Consider the following 23329-nt stretch of genomic DNA (forward strand, 5'->3'; position numbering starts at 1 on the left):
ACTGAAAAGAAAAACGACTGAAAAGAAGAGCGATTGAAAAGAAGAACGACTGAAAAGAAGAGCGACTGAAAAGAAGAGCGACTGAAAAGAAGAGCGATCGAAAAAAAGTGCGTCTGAAAAGAAGTGCGTCTGAAAATGAGAGCGACTAAAAAGAACGACTGAAAAGAAGAACGTCTGAAAAGAAGGTCGACTGAAAACAAGAACGACTAAAAAGAGCGACTGAAAAGAAGCGCGACTGAAAAGAAGAGCGACTGAAAAGAAGCTCGAATGAAAAGAAGAACGACTGAAAAGAAGCTCGAATGAAAAGAAGAACGACTGAAAAGAAGAACGACTGAAAAGAAGCTCGAATGAAAATAACAACGACTGAAAAGAAGAGCGACTGAAAAGAAGAGCGACTGAAAAGAAGAGCGACTGAAAAGAAGAGCGACTGAAAAGAAGAGCGACTGAAAAGAAGCTCGAATGAAAAGAAGAGCGACTGAAAAGAAGAGCGACTGAAAAGAAGAGCGACTGAAAAGAAGAACAACTGAAAAGAAGCTCGAATGAAAAGAAGCTCGAATGAAAAGAAGCTCGAATGAAAAGAAGAGCGACTGAAAAGAAGAGCGACTGAAAAGAAGAGCGACTGAAAAGAAGAACAACTGAAAAGAAGCTCGAATGAAAAGAAGAGCGACTGAAAAGAAGAGCGACTGAAAAGAAGAACAACTGAAAAGAAGCTCGAATGAAAAGAAGCTCGAATGAAAAGAAGCTCGAATGAAAAGAAGAGCGACTGAAAAGAAGAGCGACTGAAAAGAAGAGCGACTGAAAAGAAAAACGACTGAAAAGAAGAACGACTGAAAAGAAAAACGACTGAAAAGAAGAGCGATTGAAAAGAAGAACGACTGAAAAGAAGAACGACTGAAAAGAAGAACGACTGAAAAGAAGAGCGATTGAAAAGAAGAACGACTGAAAAGAAGAACGACTGAAAAGAAAAACGACTGAAAAGAAGAGCGATTGAAAAGAAGAACGACTGAAAAGAAGAACGACTGAAAAGAAGAACGACTGAAAAGAAGAGCGATTGAAAAGAAGAACGACTGAAAAGAAGAACGACTGAAAAGAAAAACGACTGAAAAGAAGAACGACTGAAAAGAAGAACGACTGAAAAGAAGAGCGATTGAAAAGAAGCTCGAATGAAAAGAAGCTCGAATGAAAAGAAGCTCGAATGAAAAGAAGAGCGACTGAAAAGAAGAGCGACTGAAAAGAAGAACGACTGAAAAGAAAAACGACTGAAAAGAAGAACGACTGAAAAGAAAAACGACTGAAAAGAAGAGCGACTGAAAAGAAGAACGACTGAAAAGAAGAACGACTGAAAAGAAGAACGACTGAAAAGAAGAGCGATTGAAAAGAAGAACGACTGAAAAGAAAAACGACTGAAAAGAAGCGCGACTGAAAAGAACGACTAAAAAAAAGAGCGACTGAAAAGAAGCGCGACTGAAAAGAAGAACGACTGAAAAGAAGCGCGACTGAAAAGAAGAACGACTGAAAAGAAGAACGACTGTAAAGAAGAGCGACTGAAAAGAACGACTAAAAACAAGAGCGACTGAAAGAGCGACTGAAAAGAAGAGCGACTGAAAAGAGCGACTGAAAAGAAGCTCGAATGAAAAGAAGAACGACTGAAAAGAAGCGCGTCTGAAAAGAAGAGCGTCTGAAAAAAAGTGCGTCTGAAAAGAAGTGCGTCTGAAAAGAAGAGCGACTGAAAAGAAGAGCGACTGAAAAGAAGCACGACTAAAAACAAGAGCGACTGAAAAGAACGACTAAAAACAAGAGCGACTGAAAAGAAGAGCGACTAAAAAGAAGAGCGACTGAAAAGAAGAGCGACTGAAAAGAAGCGCGACTGAAAAGAACGACTGAAAAGAACGACTGAAAAGAAGCGCGACTGAAAAGAACGACTGAAAAGAACGACTGAAAAGAAGAGCGACTGAAAAGAACGACTAAAAACAAGAGCGACTGAAAAGAGCGACTGAAAAGAAGCTCAAATGAAAAGAAGAACGACTGAAAAGAAGAGCGACTGAAAAGAAGCTCGAATGAAAAGAAGAGCGACTGAAAAGAAGAGCGACTGAAAAGAAGAGCGACTGAAAAGAAGAGCGACTGAAAAGAAGCGCGACTAAAAAGAAGCACGACTAAAAACAAGAGCGACTAAAAAGAAGAGCGACTGAAAAGAAGCACGACTGAAAAGAAGCGCGACTGAAAAGAAGAGCGACTGAAAAGAAGCGCGACTGAAAAGAACGACTAAAAACAAGAGCGACTGAAAAGAAGAGCGACTGAAAAGAAGAACGACTGAAAAGAAGAGCGACTGAAAAGAAGCGCGACTGAAAAGAACGACTAAAAACAAGAGCGACTGAAAAGAAGAACGACTAAAAACAAGAGCGACTGAAAAGAAGAGCGACTGAAAAGAAGCGCGACTAAAAAGAAGAGCGACTGAAAAGAAGAACGACTAAAAACAAGAGCGACTGAAAAGAGCGACTGAAAAGAAGCACGACTGAAAAGAAGCTCGAATGAAAAGAAGTGCGTCTGAAAAAAAGAGCGTCTGAAAATGAGAGCGACTAAAAAGAAGCGCGACTGAAAAGAAGAACGACTGAAAAGAAGCGCGACTGAAAAGAAGCGCGACTGAAAAGAAGCGCGATTGAAAAGAAGAGCGTCTGAAAAGAAGAGCGATTGAAAAGAAGAACGACTGAAAAGAAGCGCGATTGAAAAGAAGAGCGTCTGAAAAGAAGAACGACTGAAAAGAAGAACGACTGAAAAGAGCGACTGAAAAGAAGAGCGATTGAAAAGAAGAACGACTGAAAAGAAGCGCGACTGAAAAGAAGAACGACTGAAAAGAAGAACGACTGAAAAGAAGCGCGACTGAAAAGAAGCGCGACTGAAAAGAAGCGCGACTGAAAAGAAGCGCGACTGAAAAGAAGCGCGATTGAAAAGAAGAACGACTGAAAAGAAGAACGACTGAAAAGAAGAGCGATTGAAAAGAACAACGACTAAAAAGAAGAGCGACTGAAAAGAAGAACGACTGAAAAGAAGCGCGACTGAAAAGAAGCGCGACTGAAAAGAAGAGCGACTGAAAAGAAGAGCGATTGAAAAGAAGAACGACTGAAAAGAAGCGCGACTGAAAAGAAGAACGACTGAAAAGAAGAACGACTGAAAAGAAGCGCGATTGAAAAGAAGCACGACTAAAAACAAGAGCGACTGAAAAGAACGACTAAAAACAAGAGCGACTGAAAAGAACGACTAAAAACAAGAGCGACAGAAAAGAAGAACGATTGAAAAGAAGCGCGACTGAAAAGAACGACTAAAAACAAGAGCGACTGAAAAGAAGAACGACTAAAAACAAGAGCGACTGAAAAGAAGAGCGACTGAAAAGAAGCGCGACTAAAAAGAAGAGCGACTGAAAAGAAGAGCGACTGAAAAGAAGCGCGACTGAAAAGAAGAGCGACTGAAAAGAGCGACTGAAAAGAGCGACTGAAAAGAAGCTCGAATGAAAAGAAGAACGACTGAAAAGAAGAGCGACTGAAAAGAAGCGCGATTGAAAAGAAGCACGACTAAAAACAAGAGCGACTGAAAAGAACGACTAAAAACAAGAGCGACTGGAAAGAGCGACTGAAAAGAAGAGCGACTGAAAAGAAGCGCGACTGAAAAGAAGCGCGATTGAAAAGAAGAACGACTGAAAAGAAGAACGACTGAAAAGAAGAGCGATTGAAAAGAACAACGACTAAAAAGAAGAGCGACTGAAAAGAAGAACGACTGAAAAGAAGCGCGACTGAAAAGAAGCGCGACTGAAAAGAAGAGCGACTGAAAAGAAGAGCGATTGAAAAGAAGAACGACTGAAAAGAAGCGCGACTGAAAAGAAGAACGACTGAAAAGAAGAACGACTGAAAAGAAGCGCGATTGAAAAGAAGCACGACTAAAAACAAGAGCGACTGAAAAGAACGACTAAAAACAAGAGCGACTGAAAAGAACGACTAAAAACAAGAGCGACAGAAAAGAAGAACGATTGAAAAGAAGCGCGACTGAAAAGAACGACTAAAAACAAGAGCGACTGAAAAGAAGAACGACTAAAAACAAGAGCGACTGAAAAGAAGAGCGACTGAAAAGAAGCGCGACTAAAAAGAAGAGCGACTGAAAAGAAGAGCGACTGAAAAGAAGCGCGACTGAAAAGAAGAGCGACTGAAAAGAGCGACTGAAAAGAGCGACTGAAAAGAAGCTCGAATGAAAAGAAGAACGACTGAAAAGAAGAGCGACTGAAAAGAAGCGCGATTGAAAAGAAGCACGACTAAAAACAAGAGCGACTGAAAAGAACGACTAAAAACAAGAGCGACTGGAAAGAGCGACTGAAAAGAAGAGCGACTGAAAAGAAGCGCGACTGAAAAGAACGACTAAAAACAAGAGCGACTGAAAAGAAGCGCGACTGAAAAGAAGAACGACTGAAAAGAAGCGCGACTGAAAAGAAGAACGACTGAAAAGAAGAACGACTAAAAACAAGAGCGACTGAAAGAGCGACTGAAAAGAGCGACTGAAAAGAAGCTCGAATGAAAAGAATAACGACTGAAAAGAAGCACGACTGAAAAAAAGTGCGTCTGAAAAGAAGTGCGTCTGAAAAGAAGAGCGACTGAAAAGAAGAGCGACTGAAAAGAAGCACGACTAAAAACAAGAGCGACTGAAAAGAACGACTAAAAACAAGAGCGACTGAAAAGAACGACTAAAAAACAGAGCGACTGAAAAGAGCGACTGAAAAGAAGCGCGACTGAAAAGAAGCGCGACTGAAAAGAACGACTGAAAAGAAGCGCGACTAAAAACAAGAGCGACTGAAAAGAAGAGCGACTGAAAAGAACGACTGAAAAGAAGCGCGACTAAAAACAAGAGCGACTGAAAAGAAGAGTGACTGAAAAGAAGCGCGACTGAAAAGAACGACTGAAAAGAACGACTGAAAAGAAGCGCGACTGAAAAGAACGACTGAAAAGAACGACTGAAAAGAAGAGCGACTGAAAAGAAGAGCGACTGAAAAGAGCGACTGAAAAGAAGCGCGACTGAAAAGAAGCGCGACTGAAAAGAAGAGCGACTGAAAAGAACGACTGAAAAGAACGACTGAAAAGAAGCGCGACTAAAAACAAGAGCAACTGAAAAGAAGAGCGACTGAAAAGAAGCGCGACTGAAAAGAACGACTGAAAAGAACGACTGAAAAGAAGCGCGACTGAAAAGAACGACTGAAAAGAACGACTGAAAAGAAGAGCGACTGAAAAGAACGACTGAAAAGAACGACTGAAAAGAAGCGCGACTGAAAAGAAGCGCGACTGAAAAGAACGACTGAAAAGAAGAGCGACTGAAAAGAAGAGCGACTGAAAAGAAGCTCGAATGAAAAGAAGAACGTCTGAAAAGAAGAACGACTGAAAAGAAGAACGACTGAAAAGAAGAGCGATTGAAAAGAAGCACGACTGAAAAGAAGAACGACTGAAAAGAAGAACGACTGAAAAGAAGAACGACTGAAAAGAAGAGCGATTGAAAAGAAGCACGACTGAAAAGAAGAACGACTGAAAAGAAGAACGACTGAAAAGAAGAACGACTGAAAAGAAGAACGACTGAAAAGAAGAGCGATTGAAAAGAAGCACGACTGAAAAGAAGACCGACTGAAAAGAGCGACTGAAAAGAAGAGCGACTGAAAAAAAGAGCGACTAAAAAGAAGCGCGACTGAAAAGAAGAACGACTGAAAGGAAAAACGACTGAAAAGAAGAACGACTGAAAAAAAAAACGACTGAAAAGAAGAGCGATTGAAAAGAAGACCGACTGAAAAGAAGAGCGACTGAAAAGAAGCGCGACTGAAAAGAAGCTCGAATGAAAAGAAGAGCGACTGAAAAGAAGAACGACTGAAAAGAAGAGCGACTGAAAAGAAGCTCGAATGAAAATAACAACGACTGAAAAAAAGCGCGTCTGAAAATGAGAGCGACTGAAAAGAAGAGCGATTGAAAAGAAGCACGACTGAAAAGAAGAGCGACTGAAAAGAAGAGCGACTGAAAAAAAGAGCGACTGAAAAGAAGAGCGACTGAAAAGAAGAGCGACTGAAAAGAAGAACGACTGAAAAGAAGCACGACTGAAAAGAAGAGCGACTGAAAAGAAGAACGACTGAAAAGAAGAACGACTGAAAAGAAGCGCGACTGAAAAGAAGAGCGTTTGAAAAGAAGCACGACTGAAAAGAAGAGCGATTGAAAAGAAGAACGACTGAAAAGAAGCACGACTGAAAAGAAGAGCGACTGAAAAGAAGAGCGACTGAAAAGAAGCACGACTGAAAAGAAGAACGATTGAAAAGAAGAACGACTGAAAAGAAGAGCGACTGAAAAGAAGAACGACTGAAAAGAAGAGCGACTGAAAAGAAGAACGACTGAAAAGAAGCGCGACTGAAAAGAAGAACGACTGAAAAGAAGCTCGACTGAAAAGAAGAGCGACTGAAAAGAAGAGCGACTGAAAAGAAGAACGACTGAAAAGAAGAGCGACTGAAAAAAAGAGCGACTGAAAAGAAGAACGACTGAAAAGAAGAGCGACTGGAAAGAAGAGCGATTGAAAAGAAGCACGACTGAAAAGAAGAACGACTGAAAAGAAGAACGACTGAAAAGAAAAACGACTGAAAGAACGACTGAAAAGAAGAGCGATTGAAAAGTAGAACGACTGAAAAGAAAAACGACTGAAAAGAAGAACGACTGAAAAGAAAAACGACTGAAAAGAAGAGCGATTGAAAAGAAGAACGACTGAAAAGAAAAACGACTGAAAAGAAAAACGACTGAAAAGAAGAACGACTGAAAAGAAAAACGACTGAAAAGAAGAGCGACTGAAAAGAAAAACGACTGAAAAGAAGAGCGATTGAAAAGTAGAACGACTGAAAAGAAAAACGACTGAAAAGAAAAACGACTGAAAAGAAGAACGACTGAAAAGAAAAACGACTGAAAAGAAGAACGACTGAAAAGAAGAGCGATTGAAAAGAAGAACGACTGAAAAGAAGAACGACTGAAAAGAAGAACGACTGAAAAGAAGAGCGATTGAAAAGAAGAACGACTGAAAAGAAAAACGACTGAAAAGAAGAGCGACTGAAAAAAAGAGCGACTGAAAAGAAGAACGACTGAAAAGAAGAGCGACTGAAAAGAAAAACGACTGAAAAGAAGAACGACTGAAAAGAAGAGCGATTGAAAAGAAGAACGACTGAAAAGAAAAACGACTGAAAAGAAGAGCGACTGAAAAAAAGAGCGACTGAAAAGAAGAACGACTGAAAAGAAGAGCGACTGAAAAGAAAAACGACTGAAAAGAAGAACGACTGAAAAGAAGAACGACTGAAAAGAAGAACGACTGAAAAGAAGAACGACTGAAAAGAAGAGCGATTGAAAAGAAGCACGACTGAAAAGAAGAACGACTGAAAAGAAGAACGACTGAAAAGAAGAACGACTGAAAAGAAGAGCGACTGAAAAGAAGAACGACTGAAAAGAAGAACGACTGAAAAGAAGAACGACTGAAAAGAAGAGCGATTGAAAAGAAGAACGACTGAAAAGAAGAACGACTGAAAAGAAGAGCGATTGAAAAGAAGAACGACTGAAAAGAAAAACGACTGAAAAGAAGAGCGACTGAAAAAAAGAGCGACTGAAAAGAAGAACGACTGAAAAGAAGAGCGACTGAAAAGAAAAACGACTGAAAAGAAGAACGACTGAAAAGAAGAACGACTGAAAAGAAGAACGACTGAAAAGAAGAACGACTGAAAAGAAGAGCGATTGAAAAGAAGCACGACTGAAAAGAAGAACGACTGAAAAGAAGAACGACTGAAAAGAAGAACGACTGAAAAGAAGAGCGACTGAAAAGAAGAACGACTGAAAAGAAGAACGACTGAAAAGAAGAACGACTGAAAAGAAGAACGACTGAAAAGAAGAGCGATTGAAAAGAAGAACGACTGAAAAGAAGAACGACTGAAAAGAAGAGCGATTGAAAAGAAGCACGACTGAAAAGAAGACCGACTGAAAAGAGCGACTGAAAAGAAGAGCGACTGAAAAAAAGAGCGACTAAAAAGAAGCGCGACTGAAAAGAAGAACGACTGAAAAGAAAAACGACTGAAAAGAAGAACGACTGAAAAGAAAAACGACTGAAAAGAAGAGCGATTGAAAAGAAGAACGACTGAAAAGAAGAGCGACTGAAAAGAAGAGCGACTGAAAAGAAGAGCGATCGAAAAAAAGTGCGTCTGAAAAGAAGTGCGTCTGAAAATGAGAGCGACTAAAAAGAACGACTGAAAAGAAGAACGTCTGAAAAGAAGGTCGACTGAAAACAAGAACGACTGAAAACAAGAACGACTAAAAAGAGCGACTGAAAAGAAGCGCGACTGAAAAGAAGAGCGACTGAAAAGAAGCTCGAATGAAAAGAAGAACGACTGAAAAGAAGCTCGAATGAAAAGAAGAACGACTGAAAAGAAGAACGACTGAAAAGAAGCTCGAATGAAAATAACAACGACTGAAAAGAAGAGCGACTGAAAAGAAGAGCGACTGAAAAGAAGAGCGACTGAAAAGAAGAGCGACTGAAAAGAAGAGCGACTGAAAAGAAGAGCGACTGAAAAGAAGAGCGACTGAAAAGAAGCTCGAATGAAAAGAAGAGCGACTGAAAAGAAGAGCGACTGAAAAGAAGAGCGACTGAAAAGAAGAACAACTGAAAAGAAGCTCGAATGAAAAGAAGCTCGAATGAAAAGAAGCTCGAATGAAAAGAAGAGCGACTGAAAAGAAGAGCGACTGAAAAGAAGAGCGACTGAAAAGAAGAACAACTGAAAAGAAGCTCGAATGAAAAGAAGAGCGACTGAAAAGAAGAGCGACTGAAAAGAAGAACAACTGAAAAGAAGCTCGAATGAAAAGAAGCTCGAATGAAAAGAAGCTCGAATGAAAAGAAGAGCGACTGAAAAGAAGAGCGACTGAAAAGAAGAGCGACTGAAAAGAAAAACGACTGAAAAGAAGAACGACTGAAAAGAAAAACGACTGAAAAGAAGAGCGATTGAAAAGAAGAACGACTGAAAAGAAGAACGACTGAAAAGAAGAACGACTGAAAAGAAGAGCGATTGAAAAGAAGAACGACTGAAAAGAAGAACGACTGAAAAGAAAAACGACTGAAAAGAAGAGCGATTGAAAAGAAGAACGACTGAAAAGAAGAACGACTGAAAAGAAGAACGACTGAAAAGAAGAGCGATTGAAAAGAAGAACGACTGAAAAGAAGAACGACTGAAAAGAAAAACGACTGAAAAGAAGAACGACTGAAAAGAAGAACGACTGAAAAGAAGAGCGATTGAAAAGAAGCTCGAATGAAAAGAAGCTCGAATGAAAAGAAGCTCGAATGAAAAGAAGAGCGACTGAAAAGAAGAGCGACTGAAAAGAAGAACGACTGAAAAGAAAAACGACTGAAAAGAAGAACGACTGAAAAGAAAAACGACTGAAAAGAAGAGCGACTAAAAAGAAGCGCGACTGAAAAGAAGAACGACTGAAAAGAAAAACGATTGAAAAGAGCGACTGAAAAGAAGAGCGACTGAAAAAAAGAGCGACTAAAAAGAAGCGCGACTGAAAAGAAGAACGACTGAAAAGAAAAACGATTGAAAAGAAGAGCGATTGAAAAGAAGAACGACTGAAAAGAAGAGCGATTGAAAAGAAGCACGACTGAAAAGAAGAGCGACTGAAAAGAAGAGCGACTGAAAAGAAGCACGACTGAAAAGAAGAGCGATTGAAAAGAAGCACGACTGAAAAGAAGAGCGACTGAAAAAAAAGTGCGTCTGAAAAAAAGAGCGATCGAAAAAAAGTGCGTCTGAAAAGAAGTGCGTCTGAAAATGAGAGCGACTAAAAAGAACGACTGAAAAGAAGAACAACTGAAAAGAACCTCGACTGAAAAAAAAGTGCGTCTGAAAAGAAGAGCGACTGAAAAAAAGAGCGACTGAAAAGAAGCGCGACTGAAAAAAAGAGCGACTAAAAAGAAGAGCGACTGAAAAAAAGAGCGACTGAAAAGAAGCGCGACTGAAAAAAAGAGCGACTAAAAAGAAGAGCGACTGAAAAAAAGAGCGACTGAAAAGAACGACTAAAAAAAAGTGCGACTGAAAAGAAGAGCAACTGAAAAGAAGCACGACTAAAAAAAAGTGCGACTGAAAAGAAGAGCGACTGAAAAGAAGAGCGACTGAAAAGAAGCTCGAATGAAAATAACAACGACTGAAAAGAAGAGCGACTGAAAAGAAGCTCGAATGAAAATAACAACGACTGAAAAGAAGAGCGACTGAAAAGAAGCTCGAATGAAAAGAAGCTCGAATGAAAAGAAGAGCGACTGAAAAGAAGAGCGACTGAAAAGAAGAACAACTGAAAAGAAGCTCGAATGAAAAGAAGAACCACTGAAAAGAAGCTCGAATGAAAAGAAGAACGACTGAAAAGAAGCGCGACTGAAAAGAAGAGCGACTGAAAAGAAGAACAACTGAAAAGAAGAACGACTGAAAAGAAGAGCGACTGAAAAGAAGCGCGACTGAAAAGAAGCTCGAATGAAAAGAAGAACGACTGAAAAGAAGAGCGACTGAAAAGAAGCTCGAATGAAAATAACAACGACTGAAAAAAAGCGCGTCTGAAAATGAGAGCGACTAAAAAGAAGAGCGACTGAAAAGAAGCACGACTGAAAAGAAGCGCGATTGAAAAGAAGCACGACTGAAAAGAAGAGCGACTGAAAAGAAGAGCGACTGAAAAAAAGAGCGACTGAAAAGAAGAGCGACTGAAAAGAAGAGCGACTGAAAAGAAGAACGACTGAAAAGAAGCACGACTGAAAAGAAGAGCGACTGAAAAGAAGAGCGACTGAAAAGAAGAACGACTGAAAAGAAGCGCGACTGAAAAGAAGAGCGATTGAAAAGAAGCACGACTGAAAAGAAGAGCGATTGAAAAGAAGAACGACTGAAAAGAAGCACGACTGAAAAGAAGAGCGACTGAAAAGAAGAGCGACTGAAAAGAAGCACGACTGAAAAGAAGAACGATTGAAAAGAAGAACGACTGAAAAGAAGAGCGACTGAAAAGAAGAACGACTGAAAAGAAGAGCGACTGAAAAGAAGAACGACTGAAAAGAAGCGCGACTGAAAAGAAGAACGACTGAAAAGAAGCTCGACTGAAAAGAAGAGCGACTGAAAAGAAGAGCGACTGAAAAGAAGAACGACTGAAAAGAAGAGCGACTGAAAAAAAGAGCGACTGAAAAGAAGAACGACTGAAAAGAAGAGCGACTGGAAAGAAGAGCGATTGAAAAGAAGCACGACTGAAAAGAAGAACGACTGAAAAGAAGAACGACTGAAAAGAAAAACGACTGAAAGAACGACTGAAAAGAAGAGCGATTGAAAAGAAGAACGACTGAAAAGAAAAACGACTGAAAAGAAGAACGACTGAAAAGAAAAACGACTGAAAAGAAGAGCGATTGAAAAGAAGAACGACTGAAAAGAAGAACGACTGAAAAGAAGAACGACTGAAAAGAAGAGCGATTGAAAAGTAGAACGACTGAAAAGAAAAACGACTGAAAAGAAAAACGACTGAAAAGAAGAACGACTGAAAAGAAAAACGACTGAAAAGAAGAACGACTGAAAAGAAGAGCGATTGAAAAGAAGAACGACTGAAAAGAAGAACGACTGAAAAGAAGAACGACTGAAAAGAAGAGCGATTGAAAAGAAGAACGACTGAAAAGAAAAACGACTGAAAAGAAGAGCGACTGAAAAAAAGAGCGACTGAAAAGAAGAACGACTGAAAAGAAGAGCGACTGAAAAGAAAAACGACTGAAAAGAAGAACGACTGAAAAGAAGAACGACTGAAAAGAAGAACGACTGAAAAGAAGAACGACTGAAAAGAAGAGCGATTGAAAAGAAGCACGACTGAAAAGAAGAACGACTGAAAAGAAGAACGACTGAAAAGAAGAACGACTGAAAAGAAGAGCGACTGAAAAGATGAACGACTGAAAAGAAGAACGACTGAAAAGAAGAACGACTGAAAAGAAGAACGACTGAAAAGAAGAGCGATTGAAAAGAAGAACGACTGAAAAGAAGAACGACTGAAAAGAAGAGCGATTGAAAAGAAGCACGACTGAAAAGAAGACCGACTGAAAAGAGCGACTGAAAAGAAGAGCGACTGAAAAAAAGAGCGACTAAAAAGAAGCGCGACTGAAAAGAAGAACGACTGAAAAGAAAAACGACTGAAAAGAAGAACGACTGAAAAGAAAAACGACTGAAAAGAAGAGCGATTGAAAAGAAGAACGACTGAAAAGAAGAGCGACTGAAAAGAAGAGCGACTGAAAAGAAGAGCGATCGAAAAAAAGTGCGTCTGAAAAGAAGTGCGTCTGAAAATGAGAGCGACTAAAAAGAACGACTGAAAAGAAGAACGTCTGAAAAGAAGGTCGACTGAAAACAAGAACGACTAAAAAGAGCGACTGAAAAGAAGCGCGACTGAAAAGAAGAGCGACTGAAAAGAAGCTCGAATGAAAAGAAGAACAACTGAAAAGAAGCTCGAATGAAAAGAAGAGCGACTGAAAAGAAGAGCGACTGAAAAGAAGAACAACTGAAAAGAAGCTCGAATGAAAAGAAGCTCGAATGAAAAGAAGCTCGAATGAAAAGAAGAGCGACTGAAAAGAAGAGCGACTGAAAAGAAGAGCGACTGAAAAGAAAAACGACTGAAAAGAAGAACGACTGAAAAGAAAAACGACTGAAAAGAAGAGCGATTGAAAAGAAGAACGACTGAAAAGAAGAACGACTGAAAAGAAGAACGACTGAAAAGAAGAGCGATTGAAAAGAAGAACGACTGAAAAGAAGAACGACTGAAAAGAAAAACGACTGAAAAGAAGAGCGATTGAAAAGAAGAACGACTGAAAAGAAGAACGACTGAAAAGAAGAACGACTGAAAAGAAGAGCGATTGAAAAGAAGAACGACTGAAAAGAAGAACGACTGAAAAGAAAAACGACTGAAAAGAAGAACGACTGAAAAGAAGAGCGATTGAAAAGAAGCTCGAATGAAAAGAAGCTCGAATGAAAAGAAGCTCGAATGAAAAGAAGAGCGACTGAAAAGAAGAACGACTGAAAAGAAAAACGACTGAAAAGAAGAACGACTGAAAAGAAAAACGACTGAAAAGAAGAGCGACTGAAAAGAAGAACGACTGAAAAGAAGAACGACTGAAAAGAAGAACGACTGAAAAGAAGAGCGATTGAAAAGAAGAACGACTGAAAAGAAAAACGACTGAAAAGAAGCGCGACTGAAAAGAACGACTAAAAAAAAGAGCGACTGAAAAGAAGCGCGACTGAAAAGAAGAACGACTGAAAAGAAGCGCGACTGAAAAGAAGAACGACTGAAAAGAAGAACGACTGTAAAGAAGAGCGACTGAAAAGAACGACTAAAAACAAGAGCGACTGAAAGAGCGACTGAAAAGAAGAGCGACTGAAAAGAGCGACTGAAAAGAAGCTCGAATGAAAAGAAGAACGACTGAAAAGAAGCGCGTCTGAAAAGAAGAGCGTCTGAAAAAAAGTGCGTCTGAAAAGAAGTGCGTCTGAAAAGAAGAGCGACTGAAAAGAAGAGCGACTGAAAAGAAGCACGACTAAAAACAAGAGCGACTGAAAAGAACGACTAAAAACAAGAGCGACTGAAAAGAAGAGCGACTAAAAAGAAGAGCGACTGAAAAGAAGAGCGACTGAAAAGAAGCGCGACTGAAAAGAACGACTGAAAAGAACGACTGAAAAGAAGAGCGACTGAAAAGAACGACTAAAAACAAGAGCGACTGAAAAGAGCGACTGAAAAGAAGCTCAAATGAAAAGAAGAACGACTGAAAAGAAGAGCGACTGAAAAGAAGCTCGAATGAAAAGAAGAGCGACTGAAAAGAAGAGCGACTGAAAAGAAGAGCGACTGAAAAGAAGAGCGACTGAAAAGAAGCGCGACTAAAAAGAAGCACGACTAAAAACAAGAGCGACTAAAAAGAAGAGCGACTGAAAAGAAGCACGACTGAAAAGAAGCGCGACTGAAAAGAAGAGCGACTGAAAAGAAGCGCGACTGAAAAGAACGACTGAAAAGAAGAGCGACTGAAAAAAAGAGCGACTGAAAAGAAGAACGACTGAAAAGAAGAGCGACTGGAAAGAAGAGCGATTGAAAAGAAGCACGACTGAAAAGAAGAACGACTGAAAAGAAGAACGACTGAAAAGAAAAACGACTGAAAGAACGACTGAAAAGAAGAGCGATTGAAAAGAAGAACGACTGAAAAGAAAAACGACTGAAAAGAAGAACGACTGAAAAGAAAAACGACTGAAAAGAAGAGCGATTGAAAAGAAGAACGACTGAAAAGAAGAACGACTGAAAAGAAGAACGACTGAAAAGAAAAACGACTGAAAAGAAGAGCGACTGAAAAAAAGAGCGACTGAAAAGAAGAACGACTGAAAAGAAGAACGACTGAAAAGAAGAACGACTGAAAAGAAGAGCGATTGAAAAGTAGAACGACTGAAAAGAAAAACGACTGAAAAGAAAAACGACTGAAAAGAAGAACGACTGAAAAGAAAAACGACTGAAAAGAAGAACGACTGAAAAGAAGAGCGATTGAAAAGAAGAACGACTGAAAAGAAGAACGACTGAAAAGAAGAACGACTGAAAAGAAGAGCGATTGAAAAGAAGAACGACTGAAAAGAAAAACGACTGAAAAGAAGAGCGACTGAAAAAAAGAGCGACTGAAAAGAAGAACGACTGAAAAGAAGAGCGACTGAAAAGAAAAACGACTGAAAAGAAGAACGACTGAAAAGAAGAGCGATTGAAAAGAAGAACGACTGAAAAGAAAAACGACTGAAAAGAAGAGCGACTGAAAAAAAGAGCGACTGAAAAGAAGAACGACTGAAAAGAAGAGCGACTGAAAAGAAAAACGACTGAAAAGAAGAACGACTGAAAAGAAGAACGACTGAAAAGAAGAACGACTGAAAAGAAGAACGACTGAAAAGAAGAGCGATTGAAAAGAAGCACGACTGAAAAGAAGAACGACTGAAAAGAAGAACGACTGAAAAGAAGAACGACTGAAAAGAAGAGCGACTGAAAAGATGAACGACTGAAAAGAAGAACGACTGAAAAGAAGAACGACTGAAAAGAAGAACGACTGAAAAGAAGAGCGATTGAAAAGAAGAACGACTGAAAAGAAGAACGACTGAAAAGAAGAGCGATTGAAAAGAAGCACGACTGAAAAGAAGACCGACTGAAAAGAGCGACTGAAAAGAAGAGCGACTGAAAAAAAGAGCGACTAAAAAGAAGCGCGACTGAAAAGAAGAACGACTGAAAAGAAAAACGACTGAAAAGAAGAACGACTGAAAAGAAAAACGACTGAAAAGAAGAGCGATTGAAAAGAAGAACGACTGAAAAGAAGAGCGACTGAAAAGAAGAGCGACTGAAAAGAAGAGCGATCGAAAAAAAGTGCGTCTGAAAAGAAGTGCGTCTGAAAATGAGAGCGACTAAAAAGAACGACTGAAAAGAAGAACGTCTGAAAAGAAGGTCGACTGAAAACAAGAACGACTAAAAAGAGCGACTGAAAAGAAGCGCGACTGAAAAGAAGAGCGACTGAAAAGAAGCTCGAATGAAAAGAAGAACGACTGAAAAGAAGCTCGAATGAAAAGAAGAACGACTGAAAAGAAGAACGACTGAAAAGAAGCTCGAATGAAAATAACAACGACTGAAAAGAAGAGCGACTGAAAAGAAGAGCGACTGAAAAGAAGAGCGACTGAAAAGAAGAGCGACTGAAAAGAAGAGCGACTGAAAAGAAGAACGACTGAAAAGAAGAGCGACTGAAAAGAAGAGCGACTGAAAAGAAGAGCGACTGAAAAGAAGAACAACTGAAAAGAAGCTCGAATGAAAAGAAGCTCGAATGAAAAGAAGCTCGAATGAAAAGAAGAGCGACTGAAAAGAAGAGCGACTGAAAAGAAGAGCGACTGAAAAGAAGAACAACTGAAAAGAAGCTCGAATGAAAAGAAGAGCGACTGAAAAGAAGAGCGACTGAAAAGAAGAACGACTGAAAAGAAGCTCGAATGAAAAGAAGCTCGAATGAAAAGAAGCTCGAATGAAAAGAAGAGCGACTGAAAAGAAGAGCGACTGAAAAGAAGAGCGACTGAAAAGAAAAACGACTGAAAAGAAGAACGACTGAAAAGAAAAACGACTGAAAAGAAGAGCGATTGAAAAGAAGAACGACTGAAAAGAAGAACGACTGAAAAGAAGAACGACTGAAAAGAAGAGCGATTGAAAAGAAGAACGACTGAAAAGAAGAACGACTGAAAAGAAAAACGACTGAAAAGAAGAGCGATTGAAAAGAAGAACGACTGAAAAGAAGAACGACTGAAAAGAAGAACGACTGAAAAGAAGAGCGATTGAAAAGAAGAACGACTGAAAAGAAGAACGACTGAAAAGAAGAACGACTGAAAAGAAAAACGACTGAAAAGAAGAACGACTGAAAAGAAGAACGACTGAAAAGAAGAGCGATTGAAAAGAAGCGCGACTGAAAAGAACGACTAAAAAAAAGAGCGACTGAAAAGAAGCGCGACTGAAAAGAAGAACGACTGAAAAGAAGCGCGACTGAAAAGAAGAACGACTGAAAAGAAGAACGACTGTAAAGAAGAGCGACTGAAAAGAACGACTAAAAACAAGAGCGACTGAAAGAGCGACTGAAAAGAAGAGCGACTGAAAAGAGCGACTGAAAAGAAGCTCGAATGAAAAGAAGAACGACTGAAAAGAAGCGCGTCTGAAAAGAAGAGCGTCTGAAAAAAAGTGCGTCTGAAAAGAAGTGCGTCTGAAAAGAAGAGCGACTGAAAAGAAGAGCGACTGAAAAGAAGCACGACTAAAAACAAGAGCGACTGAAAAGAACGACTAAAAACAAGAGCGACTGAAAAGAAGAGCGACTAAAAAGAAGAGCGACTGAAAAGAAGAGCGACTGAAAAGAAGCGCGACTGAAAAGAACGACTGAAAAGAACGACTGAAAAGAAGCGCGACTGAAAAGAACGACTGAAAAGAACGACTGAAAAGAAGAGCGACTGAAAAGAACGACTAAAAACAAGAGCGACTGAAAAGAGCGACTGAAAAGAAGCTCAAATGAAAAGAAGAACGACTGAAAAGAAGAGCGACTGAAAAGAAGCTCGAATGAAAAGAAGAGCGACTGAAAAGAAGAGCGACTGAAAAGAAGAGCGACTGAAAAGAAGAGCGACTGAAAAGAAGCGCGACTAAAAAGAAGAGCGACTGAAAAGAAGAACGACTGAAAAGAAGAACGACTGAAAAGAAGCGCGACTGAAAAGAAGAGCGATTGAAAAGAAGAACGACTGAAAAGAAGCACGACTGAAAAGAAGAGCGACTGAAAAGAAGAGCGACTGAAAAGAAGAACGACTGAAAAGAAGCGCGACTGAAAAGAAGAGCGATTGAAAAGAAGCACGACTGAAAAGAAGAGCGACTGAAAAAAAGAGCGACTAAAAAGAAGCGCGACTGAAAAGAAGAACGACTGAAAAGAAGAACGACTGAAAAGAAAAACGACTGAAAGAACGACTGAAAAGAAAAACGACTGAAAAGAAAAACGACTGAAAAGAAAAACGACTGAAAAGAAGAACGACTGAAAAGAAGAGCGATTGAAAAGAAGAACGACTGAAAAGAAAAACGACTGAAAAGAAGAACGACTGAAAAGAAAAACGACTGAAAGAACGACTGAAAAGAAGAACGACTGAAAAGAAAAACGACTGAAAAGAAGAACGACTGAAAAGAAAAACGACTGAAAAGAAGAACGACTGAAAAGAAAAACGACTGAAAAGAAGAACGACTGAAAAGAAAAACGACTGAAAAGAAGAGCGATTGAAAAGAAGAACGACTGAAAAGAAAAACGACTGAAAAGAAGAACGACTGAAAAGAAAAACGACTGAAAGAACGATTGAAAAGAAGAACGACTGAAAAGAAAAACGACTGAAAAGAGCGACTGAAAAGAAGAGCGACTGAAAAAAAGAGCGACTAAAAAGAAGCGCGACTGAAAAGAAGAACGACTGAAAAGAAAAACGACTGAAAAGAAGAGCGATTGAAAAGAAGAACGACTGAAAAGAAGAACGACTGAAAAGAAGAGCGATTGAAAAGAAGAACGACTGAAAAGAAGAGCGATTGAAAAGAAGCACGACTGAAAAGAAGAGCGACTGAAAAGAAGAGCGACTGAAAAGAAGCACGACTGAAAAGAAGAGCGATTGAAAAGAAGCACGACTGAAAAGAAGAGCGACTGAAAAAAAAGTGCGTCTGAAAAAAAGAGCGATCGAAAAAAAGTGCGTCTGAAAAGAAGTGCGTCTGAAAATGAGAGCGACTAAAAAGAACGACTGAAAAGAAGAACAACTGAAAAGAACCTCGACTGAAAAAAAAGTGCGTCTGAAAAGAAGAGCGACTGAAAAAAAGAGCGACTGAAAAGAAGCGCGACTGAAAAAAAGAGCGACTAAAAAGAAGAGCGACTGAAAAAAAGAGCGACTGAAAAGAACGACTAAAAAAAAGTGCGACTGAAAAGAAGAGCAACTGAAAAGAAGCACGACTAAAAAAAAGTGCGACTGAAAAGAAGAGCGACTGAAAAGAAGAGCGACTGAAAAGAAGCTCGAATGAAAATAACAACGACTGAAAAGAAGAGCGACTGAAAAGAAGAACGACTGAAAAGAAGAGCGACTGAAAAGAAGAGCGACTGAAAAGAAGCTCGAATGAAAATAACAACGACTGAAAAGAAGAGCGACTGAAAAGAAGAGCGACTGAAAAGAAGCTCGAATGAAAATAACAACGACTGAAAAGAAGAGCGACTGAAAAGAAGCTCGAATGAAAAGAAGCTCGAATGAAAAGAAGAGCGACTGAAAAGAAGAGCGACTGAAAAGAAGAACAACTGAAAAGAAGCTCGAATGAAAAGAAGAACCACTGAAAAGAAGCTCGAATGAAAAGAAGAACGACTGAAAAGAAGCGCGACTGAAAAGAAGAGCGACTGAAAAGAAGAACAACTGAAAAGAAGAACGACTGAAAAGAAGAGCGACTGAAAAGAAGAACGACTGAAAAGAAGAGCGACTGAAAAGAAGCGCGACTGAAAAGAAGCTCGAATGAAAAGAAGAGCGACTGAAAAGAAGAACGACTGAAAAGAAGAGCGACTGAAAAGAAGCTCGAATGAAAATAACAACGACTGAAAAAAAGCGCGTCTGAAAATGAGAGCGACTAAAAAGAAGAGCGACTGAAAAGAAGCACGACTGAAAAGAAGCGCGATTGAAAAGAAGCACGACTGAAAAGAAGAGCGACTGAAAAGAAGAGCGACTGAAAAGAAGAGCGACTGAAAAGAAGCACGACTGAAAAGAAGAGCGACTGAAAAGAAGAGCGACTGAAAAGAAGCACGACTGAAAAGAAGAACGATTGAAAAGAAGAACGACTGAAAAGAAGAGCGACTGAAAAGAAGAACGACTGAAAAGAAGAGCGACTGAAAAGAAGAACGACTGAAAAGAAGCGCGACTGAAAAGAAGAACGACTGAAAAGAAGCTCGACTGAAAAGAAGAGCGACTGAAAAGAAGAGCGACTGAAAAGAAGAACGACTGAAAAGAAGAGCGACTGAAAAAAAGAGCGACTGAAAAGAAGAACGACTGAAAAGAAGAGCGACTGGAAAGAAGAGCGATTGAAAAGAAGCACGACTGAAAAGAAGAACGACTGAAAAGAAGAACGACTGAAAAGAAAAACGACTGAAAGAACGACTGAAAAGAAGAGCGATTGAAAAGTAGAACGACTGAAAAGAAAAACGACTGAAAAGAAGAACGACTGAAAAGAAAAACGACTGAAAAGAAGAGCGATTGAAAAGAAGAACGACTGAAAAGAAGAACGACTGAAAAGAAGAACGACTGAAAAGAAGAGCGATTGAAAAGAAGAACGACTGAAAAGAAGCACGACTGAAAAGAAGAGCGACTGAAAAGAAGAGCGACTGAAAAGAAGCACGACTGAAAAGAAGAACGATTGAAAAGAAGAACGACTGAAAAGAAGAGCGACTGAAAAGAAGAACGACTGAAAAGAAGAGCGACTGAAAAGAAGAACGACTGAAAAGAAGCGCGACTGAAAAGAAGAACGACTGAAAAGAAGCTCGACTGAAAAGAAGAGCGACTGAAAAGAAGAGCGACTGAAAAGAAGAACGACTGAAAAGAAGAGCGACTGAAAAAAAGAGCGACTGAAAAGAAGAACGACTGAAAAGAAGAGCGACTGGAAAGAAGAGCGATTGAAAAGAAGCACGACTGAAAAGAAGAACGACTGAAAAGAAGAACGACTGAAAAGAAAAACGACTGAAAGAACGACTGAAAAGAAGAGCGATTGAAAAGTAGAACGACTGAAAAGAAAAACGACTGAAAAGAAGAACGACTGAAAAGAAAAACGACTGAAAAGAAGAGCGATTGAAAAGAAGAACGACTGAAAAGAAGAACGACTGAAAAGAAGAACGACTGAAAAGAAGAGCGATTGAAAAGTAGAACGACTGAAAAGAAAAACGACTGAAAAGAAAAACGACTGAAAAGAAGAACGACTGAAAAGAAAAACGACTGAAAAGAAGAACGACTGAAAAGAAGAGCGATTGAAAAGAAGAACGACTGAAAAGAAGAACGACTGAAAAGAAGAACGACTGAAAAGAAGAGCGATTGAAAAGAAGAACGACTGAAAAGAAAAACGACTGAAAAGAAGAGCGACTGAAAAAAAGAGCGACTGAAAAGAAGAACGACTGAAAAGAAGAGCGACTGAAAAGAAAAACGACTGAAAAGAAGAACGACTGAAAAGAAGAGCGATTGAAAAGAAGAACGACTGAAAAGAAAAACGACTGAAAAGAAGAGCGACTGAAAAAAAGAGCGACTGAAAAGAAGAACGACTGAAAAGAAGAGCGACTGAAAAGAAAAACGACTGAAAAGAAGAACGACTGAAAAGAAGAACGACTGAAAAGAAGAACGACTGAAAAGAAGAACGACTGAAAAGAAGAGCGATTGAAAAGAAGCACGACTGAAAAGAAGAACGACTGAAAAGAAGAACGACTGAAAAGAAGAACGACTGAAAAGAAGAGCGACTGAAAAGAAGAACGACTGAAAAGAAGAACGACTGAAAAGAAGAACGACTGAAAAGAAGAACGACTGAAAAGAAGAGCGATTGAAAAGAAGAACGACTGAAAAGAAGAACGACTGAAAAGAAGAGCGATTGAAAAGAAGCACGACTGAAAAGAAGACCGACTGAAAAGAGCGACTGAAAAGAAGAGCGACTGAAAAAAAGAGCGACTAAAAAGAAGCGCGACTGAAAAGAAGAACGACTGAAAAGAAAAACGACTGAAAAGAAGAACGACTGAAAAGAAAAACGACTGAAAAGAAGAGCGATTGAAAAGAAGAACGACTGAAAAGAAGAGCGACTGAAAAGAAGAGCGACTGAAAAGAAGAGCGATCGAAAAAAAGTGCGTCTGAAAAGAAGTGCGTCTGAAAATGAGAGCGACTAAAAAGAACGACTGAAAAGAAGAACGTCTGAAAAGAAGGTCGACTGAAAACAAGAACGACTAAAAAGAGCGACTGAAAAGAAGCGCGACTGAAAAGAAGAGCGACTGAAAAGAAGCTCGAATGAAAAGAAGAACGACTGAAAAGAAGCTCGAATGAAAAGAAGAACGACTGAAAAGAAGAACGACTGAAAAGAAGCTCGAATGAAAATAACAACGACTGAAAAGAAGAGCGACTGAAAAGAAGAGCGACTGAAAAGAAGAGCGACTGAAAAGAAGAGCGACTGAAAAGAAGAGCGACTGAAAAGAAGCTCGAATGAAAAGAAGAGCGACTGAAAAGAAGAGCGACTGAAAAGAAGAGCGACTGAAAAGAAGAACAACTGAAAAGAAGCTCGAATGAAAAGAAGCTCGAATGAAAAGAAGCTCGAATGAAAAGAAGAGCGACTGAAAAGAAGAGCGACTGAAAAGAAGAGCGACTGAAAAGAAGAACAACTGAAAAGAAGCTCGAATGAAAAGAAGAGCGACTGAAAAGAAGAGCGACTGAAAAGAAGAACAACTGAAAAGAAGCTCGAATGAAAAGAAGCTCGAATGAAAAGAAGCTCGAATGAAAAGAAGAGCGACTGAAAAGAAGAGCGACTGAAAAGAAGAGCGACTGAAAAGAAAAACGACTGAAAAGAAGAACGACTGAAAAGAAAAACGACTGAAAAGAAGAGCGATTGAAAAGAAGAACGACTGAAAAGAAGAACGACTGAAAAGAAGAACGACTGAAAAGAAGAGCGATTGAAAAGAAGAACGACTGAAAAGAAGAACGACTGAAAAGAAAAACGACTGAAAAGAAGAGCGATTGAAAAGAAGAACGACTGAAAAGAAGAACGACTGAAAAGAAGAACGACTGAAAAGAAGAGCGATTGAAAAGAAGAACGACTGAAAAGAAGAACGACTGAAAAGAAAAACGACTGAAAAGAAGAACGACTGAAAAGAAGAACGACTGAAAAGAAGAGCGATTGAAAAGAAGCTCGAATGAAAAGAAGCTCGAATGAAAAGAAGCTCGAATGAAAAGAAGAGCGACTGAAAAGAAGAGCGACTGAAAAGAAGAACGACTGAAAAGAAAAACGACTGAAAAGAAGAACGACTGAAAAGAAAAACGACTGAAAAGAAGAGCGACTGAAAAGAAGAACGACTGAAAAGAAGAACGACTGAAAAGAAGAGCGACTGAAAAGAAGAGCGACTGAAAAGAAGAACGACTGAAAAGAAGCGCGACTGAAAAGAAGAGCGATTGAAAAGAAGCACGACTGAAAAGAAGCACGACTGAAAAGAAGAGCGACTGAAAAGAAGAGCGACTGAAAAGAAGCACGACTGAAAAGAAGAGCGACTGAAAAGAAGAGCGACTGAAAAGAAGCACGACTGAAAAGAAGAACGATTGAAAAGAAGAACGACTGAAAAGAAGAGCGACTGAAAAGAAGAACGACTGAAAAGAAGAGCGACTGAAAAGAAGAACGACTGAAAAGAAGCGCGACTGAAAAGAAGAACGACTGAAAAGAAGCTCGACTGAAAAGAAGAGCGACTGAAAAGAAGAGCGACTGAAAAGAAGAACGACTGAAAAGAAGAGCGACTGAAAAAAAGAGCGACTGAAAAGAAGAACGACTGAAAAGAAGAGCGACTGGAAAGAAGAGCGATTGAAAAGAAGCACGACTGAAAAGAAGAACGACTGAAAAGAAGAACGACTGAAAAGAAAAACGACTGAAAGAACGACTGAAAAGAAGAGCGATTGAAAAGTAGAACGACTGAAAAGAAAAACGACTGAAAAGAAGAACGACTGAAAAGAAAAACGACTGAAAAGAAG

Source organism: Gobius niger, assembly GCF_951799975.1.
Source record: "Gobius niger genome assembly, chromosome: 6".
Classification (NCBI taxonomy): domain Eukaryota; kingdom Metazoa; phylum Chordata; class Actinopteri; order Gobiiformes; family Gobiidae; genus Gobius; species Gobius niger.